Here is a 14,024-nt window from a genome sequence, read left to right on the forward strand (position 1 = left end):
TAAGAGAGGCACTTGGATTAGGCAATCCCCCACCTTAGCAGCCTTTAAGAAAGATCTAAAAACATCAGATGTGCCTTCGGAGAGCGACCATTCAACCCATTTTGTTTGTTTTCATCTACAGTCCTCCTCATGTTGCACTTTTTATACACTTTTTTATTCCTATCTCATCCAGGGTTTTAACATTTTAGCTCGTGCATTTGTCCCACCCTTTGTGTTTGATTTTTATTATGTTACTAGCCGTCCCCTGCCACGCGTAGCTGTGGCCCAGTCTGGTGATCTAGAAAATAAAGTAATGAGAAAGTGTTGGTTTCTAATATATGTATTTTCTCTTGTGGGTAAACAGTTCATGGGGTTCCGAATGCTTTCTGTTTGTAGGTGAACTGTAAATCCCAGTAACTACAACACCCAAATGTCAAGGTTTATTTCCCCTAAACACTATCTGTGTTCATATTTGGGTATATTGAGTATTCCTGCCAAGTTTGGTCCAGATCCATTATTGTTTGACTCCACAGTGCTCTCTGGATGTAGGTGAACTACAACTTCCAAAGTCGAGGTCAATGCCCACCAAACCCTTCCAGTGTTTTTTGTTGGTCATGGGAGTCCTGTGTGCCACGTTTAGTTCAATTCCATCATTGGTGGAGATCAGAATGCTCTTTGATTGTAGGTGAACTATAAATCCCAGCAAATGACAAAATCTATTTTTGAGTGATGGTCACTCATTGCGTTAGTAGGTGTCTTGTGGCCTAGTTTGGTGTCAATTCGCCCAGTTGTTTTTGAGTTATGTTAATCCCACAAACGAACATTACATTTTTATTGAGATAGATTTAGCACTGTTTATTTTATTCGGTTATTTAATTGCGGTGATGTAATTTTTCTGTTGTTTTGTTTCTAACTTTGCTGTATTATTTTTGGGCTTGGCCTCATGATAGCCGCCCCAAGTCCCCTTTGGGGAGATGGTGGGGGATATAAATAAAGATTATTGCACTGGTACGGCTGTACCAGGAGCTCCAGCTTTATTTGCTTTGTATTGGATGTTTGCTTGCAGTCCAAGGATTCTGCAGAAAGGTGGCTTCCTTTGGTTGCAGTTATAGGGCAGGCCACCTGTCCATCATTGTTAAGTTTTGATCCCACCCTTGCTCGGGGGAATTGGGAAAGGAAGGGAGCTATTTTTAGTTAGTCTCAGCAAGGAAAGCTAATGTACAGGACGTGTGCAAGCTTCCCCTGTACAAAAGCTTCAACCCTTAAGACTTCCGGGGGGAAACAGTCTTAAGAGCATCCAAAGATTCCCAGGGAAACAGCCCTAAAGCTCTGAGGAATTTTGGAGGGGAAAACAGCTTTGAATATCAAAGAACTCCAGCTGAAGAGACTACAGGCCTTGCTGGTAGATCCACTTGGTGCTTTGAGACGCAGTTCAACCCGGTAGTGGAGGCCACATCAGTTAGGTTTAGGTTCACAGTCAGCCTGGGAGAAGTTAGAAAGGGATTTTCCTTTACAGTAAAGTAACAGTGGCCACCAGTTGCACAAAAGCCTGGAAGCATTTGTTTAACCTTTTGAAGACAAGAGAAGTTTCTGTTTGATTGTTCATCAATAAAAGACTTTGTTATATTTCACAAGCCCTCTAAAGACTGTTTGTAGTGGAAAATTCCTAAGAGCTTCTCTTTGGGGCCCCTGGCTTCCCGCTGGGCAAAGGTTGCACATCCTGTTCTAAAGGAAATTCTTTACAGGCCCAGCGCACGGCAGAATTATTATTATTATTATTATTATTATTATTATTATTATTATTCCAAAGTTCATCCTCTCTCTCTCTCTCTCTCTCTCTCTCTTTGTTTTCTTTCCACAGGTCCCTACCCGCAGTAGGAGGAGGCGCTGCGAGGAGGAAGCCGCCATCCTGTCCCTGCCCCCCATGTCCCCTTGTGCAGGGGAAAGGGGGGGCGGGTGGGTGCTCGCGCTGGGAGGGGGCTGGCGGGGTTCCCCCCTCCCAGGATGAATGTAGATGTTCGTGCTGTTTATATATATATATTATATATATATGAGAAACTACAACTAGAGATAGAGACCGCCCCCCTCTCCCACTGCCCCATTGCCTCATGCACACACACAAGCACACACAACACACTGCCCTACTCCATTCCTCAACCCGGGACAGCTCCTTGACCACCCACACCACTCCTTTTATACCACCCCCATCCACCCTCCGGCCCTTTCCCTCCAGGATTCCCAATAAAGCTATACAATCTCCCCTCCCCACCCCGATCCCTACCATTTGCCCTCCCTGTGCCCCTTGAATCTCATACCTGACAGTATGGAAGGCACTGCATGACTCTGGCATCACTCTTCCGACCCTGCTCCCTGCACATGGCAAACCCACCTCCATCTCCCCTCTGCATGCCCCAATGAAAGTGAGTTGGTCATGGGAGGAGGGGGTCTGAGGTGTGTGGGGGGGCTGCTAGGACACTGTCTTGAGTGCCCAATGGCCAGGCAGGTTTAGGGCTCAATGGGATTGGGGATCAATTCTCTATCTGGCACTTTAAGTAACATTCTTTGCACACGGTCGCGCGCACACACTTCTGTTCCAGGCCCATCAACCCCAAAATCATGTAAGGGACAAGATAGAGGGTGGTGTCACTCTTGGGGTGGTCCTCTTCTGCTCCCCTTTCCTACTGATTCATATTGCAGATGGGGGGGGCAGTATGACGAGGAGGGGCTAGGAAAGCTCCATAGCATATTGATCTGAAGGAGTGTGCATCTATTTATTTCTGCAGAAGGGTTTATTCTAGTAGGGAGGGTCAAGACAAAAATGGGGGTGGGGTCGCTCCTAGTGAGCTGTCTTTCGGGGGTCAGAGCCCCATTATTGCCCCTAATACCAGCATGTATGCCATGATTTCCAATCCAGCTGGGGTTCACAGTTCAGAGGCGGGGTGGGGACAGATGGGGAGACTCCTATCCCCTTTCTCCTAGGCTTTCTCTAAACCACCCTCCGCTTTTCTTCTGTCACTTATTCTTTCTCTCCTTTTTGTAATTCTAAGGCTTCTCACGTCTTTTTTTTCTCACCACATTGTCCACACCATTTGAATAAGTCCAGACTAGGGAAGGAGAAGCATTTCGATCCAGTCTTGTTTCTCATAAGAATGTTTCAGATTTATTATGCTCAGGATGGACAGAATGTGAGAACTCGCACATGGAAGAAATCAGAATTGACAGCTGTCACATGGCTTTGAGTCTGAATTTCTCTGGATTCGGCTATATTCATGGTGCTGAACAGAGATTGCTACCTCTTTTGTTTTGTCCTCCACTGCTGTAGAGCAGTCAGGTACAATGCTGTCTTATGTTGGGAATATCCAAACTTATTCAGAATGATCCCATGCATGCTGTCCCCACATACTCTTGCATTTGGGAAGTCTTCTGGGCAACCTTCAGAGACTGGAGACATTACTTTTGGGGCTACAATTCCCCAGCCAGCATAGCTACCATGCCATTTTGTAGTTGTCAGCCGAATAAAAGGAAAATAATGTCCAGGCTTTGACATGAACTTGAAAGAGGCACAGACTGCTGACCAAAAGGTCGGCAGTACAGGGAGTGGGGTGAACTCCCATCTGTCAAATCCAGCTTCTCATGTGGGGGGACATGAGAGAAGCCAGAGCCCCTGGTGGCGCAGTGGGTTAAACCCCTGTGCCGACAGGATTGAAGACCGACAAGTCACAGGTTCGAATCCGAGGAGAGCGTGGATGAGCTCCCTCTGTCAGCTCCAGCTCTTCATGCAGGGACATGACGGAAGCCTCCCACAAGGATGGTAAAAACATCAAAACATCCGGGCGTCCCCTGGGCAACGTCCTTGCAGACGGCCAATTCTCTCACACCAGAAGCGACTTGCAGTTTCTCAAGCCACTCCTGTTACAACCGAACAATGAGAGAAGCCTCCCACAGGATAGTAAATGACTGTTGTACTCATATAGGAAATCTTATCTATTATTTCTGGCTCAATGTGGAGTAAGTTAATGTAATCAAAGCCTCCAATGTTTTCTCAAGATTGTAAGGCGATTTCCTACGTATTGTTAAAGGCCTATAGTTATTATCAAGGTAGAGGATGAGTTATAATGTTCCGTAAACACATATTTGGCATGATACTTTGTATTTGACATCAAGTTATGAGCCTTTGCAAGACCTTAACCAAATAACTTTTTTTAATGCAGCTCCCAGAATCTTCCAGCTAGCATGACAACTGAATGATTATGGGATTTATAGTTCAAAATGTTCAACTTTTCCAGGTTCTAATCTCAGCTCACTTAGTTAGACATTCGCAGCATCTGAGTGTATACTTCTCTGTAATTCTGCTGAGGATGAGAGTAATTTAGCATCATTTTCTGTTCTGACTCTGTCCCATTTCTGATTCATTTCTTGCATTTCGTTCTTCTATCTTTCCTCCCCTCTTCTTTCTTTTAAAAAGTTTCTTACCATCTCCGCGTCCCCTCTCTTGAGCATCCCACTCACCCATCCTTTTCTCTGGCCCTTCCCACAATCCCTGCTCCTCTGCTCTCAATCTACAATCTGTGGCCTCCAAACAGACCTGTTTCTCATACCAGCCAAAGCTTCCCCCCATCTGCCCCACACTCCCTCCCCATCTACCCCAGTGGCACTCTGACTATATATTACTCAGTGTCTGTGTATCTGATTGTGCCGTAATTGTGCGTTTCGGTTTGTCCGGCTCTTTGCCCCGGTCGATATCGTGTGATTTTTTCTTCCATCTTTAAACGACAAAAAAAAATACCAACGACAACAGCAACAGCAAAATGACAGGAAAAAATATGCATTACTCCCCCCCAAGTCTGCCCCCCTCACCCCAAAGGTATAGAGAAAAAAATGGATAAAAACCAAATAAAAAGAGAAAGAAAATGTATTTCAAAAACAAATGCCTGGAGTGTCTTTATTTCAGGTCATTTTCTTCATACTGCATATCAAAGTCTCTGCATTGTTGCTGTGATCATTTTTTATTTATGTTGATCATTTCTGATTCATAGTAATCATTTCTGAGCCCAAGGCTCCTTCTGTTGTTCATTTGTTCAGTCGTCTCCGACTCTTCGTGACCCTTCGTTTACCTAGAAGGCTCCTTTCAGGTAAAGGTAAAGGTTTCCCTTTGACATTAAGTCTAGTCAAGTCCAACTCTACGGGAGGGGGTGCTCATCTCAATTTCTAAGACAAAGAGCCGGCATTGTCTGTAGACACCTCCAAGTTCATGTGGCCGCCATGACTGCATGGAGCGTGGTTACCTTCCTGCCAAGTGTTACCTATTGATCTACTCACATTTGCATGTTTTTGAACTGCTAGGTTGGCAGAAGCTGGGGCTAACAGCAGTAGCTCACCCCATCCACAGATTCGAACCGCCAACTTTCCAATCAATAAATTCTGCATCTTAGTGGTTTAACCCACTACTCCACCCAGGGGCAGCTCGTCCATTACGCGAAGTAAGCAGTCGCAGAACACCTTTTTTTGCCAGGGGCGCAGAGGCATCTCTATAAATGCCCCTCGACCGCCACTTGAGGAGCGCCCCCTCAGCTCACAACAGCCCTAGCAGTCCGGGGGGAGCCTCGGCTTTCTTGCCTCGCTGCCGGGTGATCCTCTTCCCAAAGGGGCCGGGCCCTTGAGCCTTGCCTAGCCCCACTCGTTCCTGCTCCACCCGGCCACCGGGTGCGCGAGCAGAGCCGGCGCTCAATCGTTCTCCGCGTTCGATCCCTTCCCCATGACCAGCTCCCTTTCCCGATTCCCCCGGCGCTCCACCCGCCTCCTCTCCCCAATCCGCGGGTGGGCCAAGGGGCGGAGCTGCCGCGCCTGGCCAGCTTCGGGTCCGGAGGCGTGTCTGAAGACCCCAGCGTGCGCATCAAAAGTCGCCTCTTCTCCTGACTTTCTCTTCAGCCATTGGGACCAAGAGAGAGAGAGAGAGCCCCTCCGGCTGGAGGTATCTCCCTCCTCCGCTCCCTCCTTTGTTTTTGTGCCTACCTTCAGGAAAGGTGGGCATCTCCACTTCTCTCTCTCTCTCTCTCTCTTGGTCCCAATGGCTGAGGAGAAAGTCAGGAGAAGAGGTGACTTTTGTTGCACACGCCGGGGTCTTCAGGCACGCCTCCGGACCCAAAGCGGGCCAGGCAAGGGAGCAAGTGCAGCAAGTGTAGTTACTGGGATGTATAGTTCACCTACAATCAAAGAGCATTCTGAACTCCACCAATGATGGAATTGAACCAAATATTTCACACAGAACTCCCACGACGAACAGAAAATATATATCAATGATTGGTTTGGGGGGAGGGGGCGGGCGCCAAAATACTGTGTGCTTACTGTTGAAAATTACCTAGGGCCGCCTCTGACTCCACCACTACTTCTGCATTGCCACATAAAATCCAGATTATCTGCTTTGAATTTGGACTATATGACAGTGTAGACCAGAGGTCCTCAAACTTTTTAAACAGAGGGCCAGGTCATAGTCCCTCAAACTGTTGGAGGGCCGCATAAACAACCTTGACTCGAGTATAAGCCGAAGGGAGCTTTTTCAGCCTAAAAAAGGCGCTGAAAAACTAGGTTTATACTCGAGTATATACAGTAATTATTTTTGGGTTCTTATTAAATAATATGCTGCCATTTGTAAATCATCCCTCTGCTTCTCATGCTACCCTCCAAGAGAACAAGACTGCCCTACGCCTTGTAACAAAAATCCACAGCATTCTTCCTCGCCGCACCGGAGCTTTTTTAGCCACAAGCTATGAAATATTGGCTTGTTCCGAGCCTTCTCTCTAACAGTCCAGATCCTTCCATGTGTGTCGTAGGCGGCAGCTCTGATATTCTTAGTCACCGCTTCTGTGGTGATTCACGCAGTCACTCCATGTTAATGTGACACTCCGTCCTTTTGCAGAGGATAGATTTGTTCTGACATTTGCAGGCGTGGGATTGTTGTCAGCCACCAATGCCATTCCAAAGTCTCCTGCATTTTGCCTTAATGGGTTTCCTCTTTTTATGTTTTTTCCCAGAAGCAGTGTGTCCAGGTCACTGGTATTTAGGTAGGTTGTTGTAGTTTTTTTGGGCTATATGGCCATGTTCTAGAGGCATTCTCTCCTGATGTTTCACCTGCATCTATGGCAAGCATCCTCAGAGGTAGTGAGGATGCTTGCCATAGATGTAGGTGAAACATCAGGAGAGAATGCCTCTAGAACAGGGGTCCACAAACTTTTTAAACGGAGGGCCAAGTCACAGTCCCTCAAACTGTTGGAGGGCTGGATTATAATTTGGAGAAAAAAACGAATGAATTCCTATGCACACTGCAGATATCTTATTTGTAGTTCAAAAAACACGTAAAAACAATACAATAATTAAAATGAAGAACAATTTTAACAAATATAAACATATTAGTATTTCATTGGGAAGTGTGGGCCTGCTTTTGGCTGATGAGATAGGATTGTTGTTGTTGCATGCTTTCAAGTCGTTTCAGACTTAGGTTGCTCTGAGCGAGGGCCGGGTAAATGACCTTGGAGGGCCGTATCCGGCCCCCGGGCCATAGTTTGAGGACCCCTGATCTAGACCATGGCCATATAGCCCAAAAAAACCTACAACAACTCAGTTATTCCGGCCATGAAAGCCTTCGACGGTACTTAGGGGATCCCTCATAGCCCAAGTATGATGGTCCTTCAAGTGTAGTGTCTTGGTGGTAGATATGTAGATGGCTGTGGAGCCCTATTCTTGACCTGCATGTTCTCCTGCAGTGAGGACATCGGTTTCCAGGTGGAAGGTGGTCCTAGGCAAGGTTGGCTTGATGTACCTTCCTCTTGTTCCTTCCTTTCACCACCAATTTGTGCCTCTTCGAATTATGCAGCACTGCTGGTCACAGCTGACCTCCAGTTAGAGTGCTCAAGGGCCAGGGCATCCCAGTTAGCTTTTAATAGTTTGGGGTGCAGCGATCTCATACAAAATTCATTACATGTGCAGATAAGTTCTCACAGTAGAAGTCAAAGTGTCATCAAAGGAGAAAAACAAAGGGCAACGATTCAGTTTTACAGTCTTTAGTTGCAATGGGGGTGATTCAACTCTGGTTATTTTGAATGTGTAAAGGAGGGTGAGAACTGAGTTAGGTTGTTGACATGTCGACACAAATCTCAATGCATTTCTTTCTCTTGTACTTCATTTTAAAGTGTGGGAATTGAAATCAGAACTCTACAAGAAGGTGGTGGCACTTTGGTGCTAAAGCAAAAAAAAGGCCTTTATAACTCTATATCCCATAGGACAGCTGTAAGTGGTGTCGTTCTCAAAAGTGAAGTCAATTAAATGATAGGCTCTAATTATGGTATTGCAACCAGTGTTAGCAAAATCTATTTCCCAGAGGATCCTTTAACCTTAAATGCAACTTTATCATAGAAGATTTCTTGCAAGAGAAAGACAGATTTGCCCCATGGGTCTTTATGAGTGAGCGGAAATTTGAACCCTGATAACATGGAGTCCGTGGCTCCTTCTACACTGCCATGTAAAATCAAGATTATCTTCTTTGAACTGGATTATATCACAGTGTAGACTCAGATAATCCAGTTCAAATCAGATATTCTGGATTATCTGCTTTGATAATGTTGATTATATTGTAGCAGCAGAAAGGAGAGATAATTCCAAAAGAGATCCTTTCTGGAGAAAGAAAAGTACGGCTTTATTTCCAGCTGGGACCCTGGAGTGGAGCTGTGTTCAAAAGCAACCAGAGTGAGGATAAAGGCGTTGACTGTGCCTTTTACACCTCTACAAATGCAGGCAAACAAAGAAGCATGCTTCTACATACATTGACATCACCATTTCATCACCCTAACATCACAGAAATATCAAATTATATCTTCCAACATGCAACAGGCATGTCTCTGTATTTTTTTCTAAAGAGCAGCTTACACAGATCTCCATCAGCATTCTTTCAAATGCAGAGAGAGAACCTGATGTTTCTATACATTTCAGTTCTTGTAAAGTGCATGCAATTTATGTATCAATATATTTCCAATATCTCCCCATCAATATGACAATGTAGAAGTGGGCTAAGTCTAACATTCAAACCACACCATACCGGATATCACAGGAATAGGAAGCATTGCATGAAAATAAACATGGCCACTTGTTAATAGCTATAGAAATCAGATGGATAAATTTTGTGTCTCCAAATGTTTTGTATTTTAGCTCCTAGAAGCCTATTCCAATATAGAAGCCTATTCCAATCCTATTCTGAAGCCTATTCAGTGCTGCAGAATTCGAGGAGGCACGAGTGGAGGGTGAAAGAGAGAAACGTGCCAGGAGGAAGACGCATCAAGCCAACCCCGACCGGGACCGCGTTCCACCTGGAAACCAATGCCCACACTGCGGAAGAAGATGCAAAGCAAGAATAGGGCTCCACAGCTACATGCGGACCCACAAGGAAACCCATAATGGAAGACCATCTTACTCGTCCAACGAGGGATCGCCTAAGTAAGTAAGTAATTCCAATATTACCAAGTGAAAGAGAACATGGCAGTTTTTCCATAACAAACAGATAGAAGGCTACAGATTTTCTATGTCCTGTGGATGCTTATGAATCAAGCATGGAGTTGGAGTTCCTCCACATAAAAAGGAGATGGAACACAATATGCACACCATTATTTTACAATTTAAAGATGTTTATGTTCGGGACGAATGCAAGGCTGGGGTGAAAATTGCTGGAAGAAACATTAACAACCTCAGATATGCAGATGACACCACTTTGATGGCCGAAAGCGAGGAGGAGCCTTCTAATCAAGGTGAAAGAAGAAAGTGCAAAAGCTGGGCTGCAGTTAACATAAAAAAACCCAAGATTATGGCAACAAGAATGATTGACAGCTGGGAAATAGAGGGAGAAAACATGGAGACGGTGACTGACTTTGTATTTCTAGGAGCAAAGATTACTGCAGACGCAGACAGCAGCCAGGAAATCAGGAAATGCTTACTTCTTGGGAGGAGAGCAATGACCAATCTCGATAAAATAGTGAAGAGTAGAGGCAACAAAGATCTGCAGAGTTAAAGCAATGGTATTCCCCATAGTCACCTACGGATGTGAAAGCTGGACCATAAGGAAGGCTGAGCTAAGGAAGATAGATGCTTTTGAATTGTGGTGCTGGAGGAAAGTTCTGAGAGTGCCTTGGACCACGAGAAGATCCAACCAGTCCATACTTCAGGAAATAAAGCCCAACTGCTCATTGGAGGGAAGGATAGTAGAGGCCAAGATGAAGTACTTTGGCCACATCATAAGGAGACAGGGAAGCTTAGAGAAGACAATGATGCTGGGGAAAATGGAAGGAAAAAGGAAGAGGGGGCTACCAAGGGCAAGATGGATGGATGGGATCCTTGAAGTGACTGGACTGACCTTGAAGGAGCTGGGGGTGGTGACGGCCGACAGGGAGCTCTGGCGTGGGCTGGTCCATGAAGTCACGAAGAGTCGGAAACAATGGAACAAATGAACAACAGATGTTCAGGAGAGATTTTCAGGCAGAGTCCTGAAACTCTATTTGCATTAAAAAGCATGAATACCCAACAGTAATGTTGAGTTTACAAAAGCTACAAGTGTGGAGATCAAAGCACATTTAGAGCCCTTCCAGACAGGCCCTAATCCCAGGTTTTCTTCTTTAAACTGGATCATATCAGTCCACACTGACAGATAATCCGGGATAAACGGAAAATTTGGGATTAGATCCTTGGACATAGGGCATGTTTGGAAGGGCCTTTAGTAACTATTAAAAAGCATTTTCATTGTGGTTTACATAGTACAGTTTCACACAATGACATAGCAGTTATTCTTGTGACCACATGAAACAAATAGCGAGAGCCAGATGTGGATGTTTCCAGTGAATCACAGAGTAAGCAATCAGGAAAATTCTGCCATATACAAAGTCCGGCAGGCCTATTTCCCAATTCATTTGTTGCAAAAGACCAATTGCTTCTCTAATTCCAAATGGGTAGCACACAAAAACAGATCTTTTTTCGATCCAAAGTTTTTGCTTTAAAATCATGAGAAGTTATTAAAGATCGAAAATGGAACTCTGGGTAAAGTTACTTTGGATGTCTAGAACCGACCGAACAGGCATGTTACTTGACATTATGGGAGTTGTAGTTCAGAAAAGTACCGTATTTTTCTGGTGTATAAGACTACTTTTTAACCCAAGAAAATCTTCTCAAAGGTCAGGAGTCGTCTTATGCGTGGGAGTTGTCTTATATGCGGGAATAGTCTTATGCGTGGGAGTCGTCTTATACCTGGGAGTCGTCTTATAGAGCAGGTGCTGAAACTTATAGAGCGGCTGCTGCAGTAAGGGCATCGGCTTCCAGGTGGAAGGCAGTCTTGGTTGGGGTTGGCTTGACGTGCCTTCCTCTTGGCACGTTTCTCCCTTTCGCCCTCCATCCGTGCCTCTTCAAATTCTACAGCACTGCTGGTCACAGCTGACCTCCAGCTAGAGCGCTCAAGGGCCAGAGCTTCCCAGTTCTCGGTGCCTTCAAAGGATTGTTGAATCTATGGATGGAGAATCCATGGATACAGAGAACCAACTATAATGTCTTTGCATAGTGGTTGATGCACTTTAGTTTTTACCCAGTTTGGTCCCCCAGATGTTACTGAACGACAACTCCTATTCCTTTCAATCATCTGCTATGCAGACTGGGGATAATGGGAATTGTAACCTAACACCACTTGTGGCTCTGAGGTTGGGGAAAGGTTAAATGACATTTTAAAGTCAGACACCATATCCACAAGCCTTGTATCTAAACTCAAATCCCACTTCTAAAAAGAACAAACTGCAGTCTTCCAGATGTTACTGTATTTATTTACTTACTTACTTACTTGGAGCCCCCGGTGGCGCAGTGGGTTAAAGCACTGAGCTGCTGAGCTTGTTCATCGAAAGGTCGCAGGTTCGATTCCGGGGAGCGGCACGAGCTTCCGCTGTCAGCCCTAGCTTCTGCCAACCTAGCAGTTCGAAAACATGCAAATGTGAGTAGATCAATAGGTACCGCCCCGGCGGGAAGGTAACGGCGCTCCATGAAGTCATGCCGGCCACATGACCTTGGAGGTGTCTACGGACAACGCTGGTTCTTCGGCTTAGAAATGGAGATGAGCACCACACCCCAGAGTCAGACATGACTGGACTTAATGTCAGGGGACTACCTTTACCTTTACCTTTACTTACTTACTTACTTACTTACTTACTTATGGCATTTATATGCCGCCTTTTTCACCCCGAAAGGGACTCAGAGTGGCTTACAAGATATATTTTCGTACAATATATTATATTATTAGCATAGTACAATATCAGTATCACAAGTACCATCAGCTCTAGTCATGATGCCTAATGAGGAGGAAAACAGGAGTTGCAGTACAGCATCTGGAAGATGGCCAAGTGATATGGCGGACTGGATTTGGCCCACAGGCCTTGAGTTTATCATGTGTGTTTGGAAGGATCTCAATGCAGGCAAAGCTCATTCCTATACTTGGGAACAAAGAGCAGTAAAATATAGACGACCCCCCCCCCCCCCAATTAGCAGCAGCAAAATCTCTCAGGATCCCTTTTGTGAAGCCACAGGCAGAAAGCACTGAATGATTCATGAAGTCTCTATGCTGCTACATCTGGAAAACACGGGTGTTGTATAGGGAAAATTCATCCAATTATTAAGGTGCATTCACACTTTAAAATTAATGACTTCCTCTGTCAAATAAAGCTGGTGCCACACCAAATGGCCATCTCCTTGATTCCGTAACACTGAGGTCCCTTCTACACTGCCATGAAAAATCCATAATATCTGCTTTGAACTGGATTATATGGCAGTGTGGACTCATATAATCCAACTTGGATTATCTGGATTATCTGCTTTGATGATCTGGATTCTATGCCAGTGTAGAGGGGGCCATAATCCTGTTCAAAGCAGGTTGTGTGTGTGTGTGTGTGTACAGGAAAAGAGATGCTGTTCCAGCAGACACCAGCCAACCCCTCTCCAATGCCAGTGATACAGCTTAATGGTGTAACATTAGAAAATGTTGATAATTTCCGCTACCTTGGCAGCCACCTCTCCACCAAAGTCAACATCGACACCGAAATACAACACCGCCTGAGCTCTGCGAACGCAGCATTTTTCCGAATGAACCAGAGAGAGTTTGAGGACCGGGACATCCGTAGGGATACCAAGGTGCTTGTTTATAGAGCTATTGTCCTCCCAACCCTGCTATACGCCTGTGAGACGTGGACTGTCTACAGACGTCACATGCAACTCCTGGAACAATTCCATCAGCGCCGCCTCTGAAAAAATCCTGCAAATCTCTTGGGAAGACAGGTGGACAAACGTCAGCATGCTGGAAGAAGCAAAGACCACCAGCATTGAAGTGATGGTCCTCCGCCACCAACTCCACTGGACCGGCCATGTTATCCGGATGCCTGACCACCGTCTCCCAAAGCAGTTGCTCTACTCTGAACTCAAAAATGGAAAAAAGAATGTTGGTGGGCAGGAAAAGAGGTTTAAAGATGGGCTCAAAGCCAGCCTTAAAAACTCTGGCATAGACACTGAGAACTGGGAAACCCTGGCCCTTGAGCGCTCCAGCTGGAGGTCAGCTGTGACCAGCAGTGCTGCAGAATTTGAAGAGGCACGAATGGAGGGTGAAAGAGAGAAATGTGCCAAGAGGAAAGCACATCAAGCGACCGAGACCGCCTTCCACCTGGAAACCGATCCCCTCACTGCGGAAGAAGATGCAGATCAAGAATAGGGCTCCACAGTCACTGCCACCTTGGAGGACCATCATCCTCGGGCTACGAGGGATCACCTAATTCTATATGGCTGTGTGAAAGGGCCCATTTTCACTTTGGTCCAACACTATGAATGCATCTTGATTTGAAGATACTGTATGTAGCAACAGCCAGAGCACATGGAGATAAGGATGGACCAAACTGCTTGTTTTTGTTATCTCTCACTTATCTCTCAGTATTCTTGTGAGTCTCTCACCACCTTCAGACTCACAAGAATACTGATCCTGGAAGACTATCCTA

General features: G+C 45.5%; 1 protein-coding gene across 1 annotated transcript in view; it reads left to right on the forward strand.

Moving 5' to 3' along the window:
* Nucleotides 1–4,907, forward strand: part of SYP (synaptophysin) — a 61,985-nt gene extending 57,078 nt beyond the window's left edge. Inside the window, exon 7 of the mRNA XM_060763219.2 lies at nt 1,841–4,907. The gene's annotated coding sequence lies outside the window, so the exon portion shown is untranslated. The remainder of the gene's footprint in view (nt 1–1,840) is intronic.
* Nucleotides 4,908–14,024: the final 9,117 nt, after the last annotated feature.

The sequence above is a fragment of the Anolis sagrei genome, chromosome 2 (assembly GCF_037176765.1).
Source record: "Anolis sagrei isolate rAnoSag1 chromosome 2, rAnoSag1.mat, whole genome shotgun sequence".
NCBI classification, from domain to species: Eukaryota; Metazoa; Chordata; class Lepidosauria; order Squamata; family Dactyloidae; genus Anolis; species Anolis sagrei.